Below are 8,052 nucleotides of genomic sequence, written 5' to 3'. Positions count from 1 at the left end.
CTGTCAATACCTAAACGTATGATCTCGTGTAGGAGTAAAATTATTTATTTTGGTTTTAGATGCGATAGCTATAACTGCTGTAAGTCGCCCTTAAAACCTGCCAAAACCCGATTTAAGAGGGATGATGGTGTGTGAGTGTGCGTGGTAGGAGGGGGGGGGGGGTGTTTCAGGAACCACTGTGCCACTGCTTATAATTGAACATAATAATACCTACAACGTTCGCCTGTTACATTTTGGACACAATGAAACAGTTCAGTATTGAAGGTTTCACTAAAATCTACAAGATAAGCGATGTTACCCTGCAATAAGCTTTAAATATTTTAATTTAAGAAAATTAACAAGAAGGCAGCTTTATTGTAGAAAAATTGGGATTAATTTAAATGTCCTGTCTACGTAAAGCACAGAGATGAGCGGAGTGAGGAGAGCGATTGCGGCTGATGACCACATCGTCGTCACTGCGTTACACAGTGGGCCTATCTCACCCCGCACCGAAAAATGTTTCTTACTATAACAGAAATGGAGCGTTCAGTGCTCTGTAAAGACCGCAAAAATTCAGATAAGAGTAAGAACAAAACCGAAAAACGTTGTAGTATAAGGCTGAGACTGATTCTGATACTGCAATAACTATCCTGACAGAGAACCGCGCCAACTATTACACCCGTCCGATTTAAGTCTCAAAGTGTACCCATGTGCGGCGCAGTGTCTGCGCTTACCAAGCGGTAGGCAGATCGATACGTAGGACGCAGCAAGTGTTGAAATAGCGCGATTTTGTCGCCTCCTTGCACAAGAGCAGAGTGGCGCAGTGGAAGCGTGCTGGGCCCATAACCCAGAGGTCCGTGGATCGAAACCACGCTCTGCTACAGATATTTTTTCCTCCGAAAACAATTTTTTTAATGTGTGAAAAACACAACTGTTGTTTATAACGTCCTAATATTGAATTATTTCTCTGTTTAATTCTTTGCGAACCTTAAATTTACTCATGAAGCCAACAAAGTGTATAAAATATGGTAATCGTTAATTGTCATCGCCTTTGTATTTTTGCTGTCAGATTTAGGTTATTTTGTAAATCGTAGCGTGATGATTAAATAACTAAATATTAATGTATAAATATAGTGTAGATGAGCCCCCCCCCCCCCAAAAAAAAAAAAAAAAAAAAAAAAAAAAAAAAAAAAAACGCTGGGGAAGGTTTAAATTCGAAACCAATTTAATAACAAAGATTAATAATACGTGCTCATTCAGACAGATTTAATGTACCAGAGTTTGCATAATGTTACGTTTCTGAACCCATTGCTCAAAGGACAAATCTTTGAATCTTTCAATTTCGAGGGTTATTGCTTACCGATAAATGGCTTTCTCAGATTTTATTTTATTTTATTTTATTTATTTTATTTTTTATTTTTTATTTTTTAATCATCTAGAAAAGTTTTCTGCCCAAAAAGCATGATGTTCCTACTGGTTGATTGTATGAATAGCTTGTGTATTGTGCATAAAACAATTATGACCAGAGCTGTGGTTATGATTATTGCTTGGTATGGGCATGATAATGATACTCAAAGACTCCGACAAAATATTCCCATTTTCCATTTGTCATTAGTATTTTGTACATTTTTTTTATTAAAAAAAAAAAAAAAAAATTAAAAATCGTACCTATATACACCTTGGAGAAGTTCTTGTTTTGCTATAGGATTTACTTGAAATAAGATACTAAGTTCTCGTCGAATTAAGACAGAAATGAAAAATTAATCGAACACTTTCGATCAGAGGTAAAAAGCTCTAAAATTCTCTCCTAGATATTAGGTACACAAAAATATAAAATAATACGTTGATGAATTATTTGATTGATACACAGTTTTGCCAGTTGGCTAAAAGTTCTACAATTTCTTTCATGCAATGCAATGTAAATTAGGGAATTTTTACAAAGCAGTGACAACGCTGCTGATTAAAGTTTTATAGACCTGCGATCCAGATCACGCGCCTGGAGTAAATATTAACTTTTTTCCTCATAGAGGTGGATGGTCCCCGGAAATTGCAATTGCGTCTTATTATTCCTCTCAGAGTTTATCTTCATTTTCCACCTATCTATCACCGAAAGTAAGTCTAATTAATTCCGTTCAAATTCAGTGTCGGTATGAGTGTCCAGCGAGTGGTGAAAAAAGTTTTGGTTAAAAGTAAGGGCACTAAAATGCTTCATGGAGTTGTAAATTTTCGGTGCAATAATCAGTTTGGTGTTATGTAATGCTGCGCAAATAGGAGACCTAATACGAGGTAAGGTTTTATCACGATAAGTCACAAACGCATTTCAGACAGCTCCTTTTCCCCTCACTCCTCAATTTTTTTCGTCGTATCTATGCTTTCTTCTTTTGCGCTTTTAATATATGTGTAGTCGTTGGAGGCCTTGATATTCACGGACAGGAGAGAATTTTTTAGAACCTGACACGTAGATCAATCTGATTTCATACCTTCCAATCAGTTTCGAGGCATAGGAACTGTACCCAAGGGGTCTGGGTCCATATGAAAAGAACATTTTTCTTTAAAAAAAAGAAAAAAAGTTTACATTTGGGATCCCCTCCCTTCCTCTCCTATTAAACATTTTGATCATTCACCTCCCCCTCCATGAAAAATTGCTGACCTCGCCATCGCTTATAATTTCAATTGAAAAATGGTAGAATGATAATATCTAGGGCCAATAATAAACAGTTATTAAATACATTCTTCGCGGAAGAAAAAATGAATAAATAGATATTCCGTTTTAATCTCCTATCCAGAACATAATAATTGATTTTAAGTTAAACTTTTAAAAAGCCTGGATGAAATATCTATCATTTCTCTTCATCGTTGTATTTTTGAGTTTCTGGGACGATTCTCGCCTCTGGAGGAATTAATCTCAGAGTATAATCAAAAATTAAATAGATTAAAAATAAAAATTATGTAGGATGCATTACCAATGGTGCCAGAAATTTTTCAGGGGCAGTGGGCACAGTAGAAAAATTCCTGAAAATTACTTTTTCCCATTATACGAAGGGCCCCCGAGGATTTCTTGGCTATATCACCGTTCATTAGCAGAGCTTTGCTATTAAATATACCTTTAAGTATCGTGAAAAGGGGGAAAATGGAAAAAACACCCTTATTAAAGGAAAACGACTCAACTTGAAAAATCTAAACCGAGTTAAATCATGATATGCTGCTCATTTCTCTTATAGAATCCGGACCCTTGTACATCTAAGTATTGCCAGTGATCTTCAGAGTGTCCATGTGGAGAGTAGAAAAGGGTACATTAAAAAGTTTTTTAAAATACTGCGTGCCTCTTTATCTGGTAAAAAGAAAAAGAAAAGAAAAGAAAAAAGTAAAAATAATAAAAAAAATTACCATGGATTTCATAGCCTAGAAACAATTGGGCTTACAACAATCTAAATCTGAATACTTATTGCACACCCCTGTTTAAATCCGGGCCCTATTCATACTCTAAAGGCATAATGTGACTACGGTGCGGAGCGATTTGGCGGGTTTGACCGCGAAATGATCAGGGGGCATACCCCCTAATAAAAATATGAGATCATCAGTCATTTCCAGAACGTCCGTAACAAATCAGTTTTGGCTAAAGCTCATTTTTTCCTCAATGAACCTGAGAAATCAAGGATGAACACGGTCCGCAACGAGATAGCCTACTTAAAAATATACCGGTTACAGAAAAGAGGGGTACAGAGGGGGAAAGGTGTTCCAGTGACGTGTCACATCATCTTGTGTGACTTCAGTGATAACTTATTGGATGTTGCTACGGTCAGAAATGAGTGTTGACAAAGACATACGTTATCAGGCTTTACAAATGTCATCTTATCTATTATTAGTATTTTTTCCTGGAGATTCATATGTGTCAAAGTGCACAAATAACCAGGAAAGTAAATGCATTAATAGTCTAAAGCCGTCACCTTTCTGAAATTCGTATAAAATTTTCACTTCAACACTCATGAACGAAGTTTTACCCTCATTTTGGAGTTAAAATATTTTCTAGAAAACCCTAGAAATAGGTTTTGATATTTTCTAGAAATATCAAAACCCATACTCCGTGTGGTTGCCTGAAAAAGTGTTAGTTTTCCTTCAATTCAGAAGATAGGCAAAAGCGGACCCTCAGAAGTCGGATGCAATAGTTTCATTCACATTTTGAATGGCATGATGTTGCGTTGCTATAGTTGCTGCAACTTCACTGCATGTGCGAAATTGAAATAAAATTTTATGGGTGGAGGGTCCCAGTTCAAGGCTGCGAAGTTCAAAATTTATACGTGACCTCATGACTAGAACAAACATTGACCTAACAAAATCGTGAGTAGGTATTTCATAATAATTGTGATCAATCACGGGGAAGGGTATATACCTCCATCTACAATGGCAAAAGCCTATTTTCGATGAGTTAAGTCAAAGAAACGGATCATGAAATTTTGAGAGAGAGTTTCCTCCAGTTTCTTAAAGGATATGATGAGACCGATGAAGTTCATTATTTTTTCCGTAAAGGACTTTAATTAGAGGGACAGACTTTAATTTCCATTATAATCCGACAATATTGGACTCTGATTAAACATGGCAGACTGGAACTTTAAATAGCTTGCTTACTCCCAGAACTTTATTGTTTGAGCTGCGATTTGAAACCTAGCATTAGGTTAATTTGGGTATATTTATCTTAAAACTGGCAACAGTGTTTTAAGTCATGCAGTTCTTTTAATTGTAACAGAATAATTGTCTCGAAGGAATACTCCAGAGACTTGATGATTCCGGTTTATTGTGCGCACTGTATAGCTTCACTGGCAAGCAACGAAGTTTGGTGACCTGTTTTCAATTTTGTCGCTCGAGGCGCACTTAGAGTCCCCTTCAATTCATAAGGTATGCAAAAGCGGGTCCTTCAAAGCTGCAATAGTTGTATCCTCACATTCCAACAATTTCATATCACAGGCAAAAGTCTGTGGAGGGCTCGGTTGTTCTCAATTACAAAGGCAATCTCACTGACTGTGTTCGAAGGAAACAAATTGTTTTAACTATCAGCCCCCTATAGATTTCGTGTACAATTCTCACCTAAATATTGATGAAAGGAATTATCCCGCACCCATGAATTTGTATTTTAAATTTTTTTTAGAACATATAAAAACGCCTTTTGCGTATGGTTTCCTGAAGAGCTGTCAGATTTTCCTCCAATTGAGAGGATAGGCAAAAATGGGTTCTCAAAAGTTGCAATTGAGGACACCGCACCAAGAACAGCCTATAGGCGTATAGGTCGTTATTACGCCCATCTGCTTTTCGGATTCTACGTGCCCTGGACTATGCTGTGGTAGCGATAGAATATAGATAGGTAACGGCTCGAGATCGAAAAAACCTTTTTTTTCTGAGTTAAGTCAGACCTCTGGATCGATGGGTGCAAGGACGACCTATAAACGGGCCTATAAGGTGCTAGTTACCCCTTCCTTTACTCACTATCGATATTCTTTCATTTTGCGTAAATCATGCGTGCGATTAAAATGATTTATACTTCATATTGCCACCAAAATGACTGTTGGGCGTAATAATGGCCTATAAACCGCTTTCTTAAATTAAATATATGAGAGTTTAAACCTAAAATGTATCGCAAAATCTACCCGGCATCCTTCAATAGAAGGGTTAGGTCACCCAAAAACACCAAAACAGAGTACCTGCATAGAAAAGTCTGCGCAGTACATCAAAAACAGAACTTTAAATGCGTTTTTCTCAAAACGCGATAGGCTGTTCTTGGTGCGGTGTCCTCAATTGAAATAGCCTCCATACACGCTGGGCTTGTCGATTTCCTTTGACATTTTTGCAGTGGTGAATGCATAGCTGAAGTGCGCTCCAGCTAGAACTGTACGAGAATTCAAAATAAACAAGAGGTCCGGAACAAAACAAAAGAATATGAACTATATAATGGACCGTAGGTTGATTTAAATTTCTGACCGAACTGTTTTCTAACGCTTCCGTCAAATAAAACACAAATTTATTGAGTTGCATTAGCTCGTAAAATCAGTCATTCTATTGATTTTGTGCTCCAATTTCTTGCGAAACTACAAACCTGATATCGAAACTTGGCTGTTTTAAAAACGCCTTCAAATGCGGCGTGATACCTCACGCATTCCGGAGAGTTCAAATAGTTGTATCATTGCGCCTTAGAAATGCGACGGCAGATTACAATTGAAATAGCCTTCATACACCCTAGTCTTGTCGATTTCCTTTGACATTTTAGTAGTCGTGAATGCATAGCTAAAATGCGCTCCAGCCAGAAGTGTATTTAGCAAATGAGTAGTTTTTATAGGAGGATTGAAAACAAACAAATGGTAGGAAATAAAACATAATAATAAGAACTTTGCAAAACGATAATCCGGGTATCGGAACTTGGCTGTTTTGAAAACGCCTTCAAATGCGGCGTGATACCTCACGCATTCCGGAGAGTTCAAATAATTGTATCATTGCGCCTTAGAAATATGACGAAAGATTACAATTTATTGTTGTATTCCAATTTTGAATGAATAGCAAGACGAGCAAGAGGTATAGAGGCTGTACTCTCCAACTTCTGATACGAAGTCGCCCATTGGCGGTGAGGACGAGAATAGAATTTTTTTTTAGATTTCTCTGCCTAGATGAGCCCACTCTTTTCAGATTAGCCCACAAGAGGTTGCGAGGCGCTCTCGGGGGGTTTGGTAGCGTATATCGGCCAGGGTCAGTTTTCTAAAAAAGAAACTGCCCCTAAAACCCTAACCCTAGAACCCTAATAAAATTAATTCCGGTAATTTTATTATACTACTTATTTTGTATATCAAGATTTTTATTTGTTATTCTTAGTTCGGCTATCTTTGGCAGTTTAATGGGATTAAAAAATAGAAATATTCATGATTAAGTTAATTCCTTTCATCGATATTATAAGGTGAGAATTTTACGCGAGATCCAGGAAGGCGATGGTTAAGACAATTTGTTTTCCCTTGAGCACCGTAAGTGAGATTTTTTTTTTTTAAGTTGAGAACCACCAAATCCTCCACAGACCATCGCCTATGTTATCAGAGCCGGATTAAGGGGGTGGCCACATTGGCCGCGGCCCGTGGCGGGAAATTTAGGGGGCGGGAAATTTTGCATTTTTTTTAAATGTAGCTATATAGAAAAAATCGGATTTAGAAAAAAAAAAAAAAATTATGAACTAGAAAAGGTGACAAAATATCTCATTTCCTGAGAGTATATCTCTAATTTTGTCGTCCTTCTGTGATACAATAGACAGCACCTTTAATTAGTCGAGTTAAGTCTAAGAGAAAAACCGAACACGGAATTTGGCCTGGAACGACTCGGCGCAGAGAGCAATGATGACGAGGGCTTGAGATGAAAAGGAGAAACCCTCGGCACGGCGGTCGGTATGTAACACATTTAAGCGCCTACAAGACTGCATGAATACTTCACGCATTGCGCCAAAGACAATGCGGTCGCTGCGGTCAGCAGCGCGGACAGCGTGAAACGCATAGCGCATGTAAGACTGTAGGAATACTTCGCGCATTGCGCCAAAGACAGTATTTATGTTTGTTTTTTCATAATTAGTTGGTTCATTTCTTATAAATGGAAGGCCTTGTTCATACAGAGATAGGTTTACGGAACTTAACTTTTGCGCCATGTTTCGTGAAATTTTGCTAGTAGTGTTGACAGGGCTTTCGCAAAAAAATGTGACCAACACGAGTAATCGCGTCTTATATACCCCTCCCCCTCCGGCACGTTCACCTGATGGTTTTCATTGGTGTTTCAAAACGAATGAGAAGGGGGCGGCAAAATACAGGCGGCCCATGGGCGGCAAGTAAGTAAATCCGGCCCTCTATGTTATGAAAATTTTTGAATACGAGGAAACAACTATTGCGGCTTTGAAGGACCCGCTTTTGCATACCTTATGAATTGAAGGCAACTCTAAGTGCGCCTCGAGCGACAAAATTAAAAACGGGTCACCAAACTTCCTTGCTTGCCAGTGAAGCTAGGGTATGCACAATATTTTGAAATAATCGAGGTTCTTGAGTATCCCCTCTAGAAGAAAGG

At 37.9% G+C, this 8,052-nt stretch overlaps 1 non-coding gene across 1 annotated transcript; it reads left to right on the top strand.

The window, feature by feature from the left end:
* Positions 1–788: 788 nt before the first annotated feature.
* Positions 789–860, top strand: TRNAM-CAU (transfer RNA methionine (anticodon CAU)). The gene has a single exon. It is a non-coding gene; the product is annotated as a tRNA-Met (tRNA).
* Positions 861–8,052: the final 7,192 nt, after the last annotated feature.

This window comes from Bemisia tabaci, chromosome 6 (assembly GCF_918797505.1).
Source record: "Bemisia tabaci chromosome 6, PGI_BMITA_v3".
Lineage (NCBI taxonomy): Eukaryota > Metazoa > Arthropoda > Insecta > Hemiptera > Aleyrodidae > Bemisia > Bemisia tabaci.
Note: the sequence above shows the minus strand (reverse complement) of the source record. Positions and strands in the feature narration are given on the sequence as shown.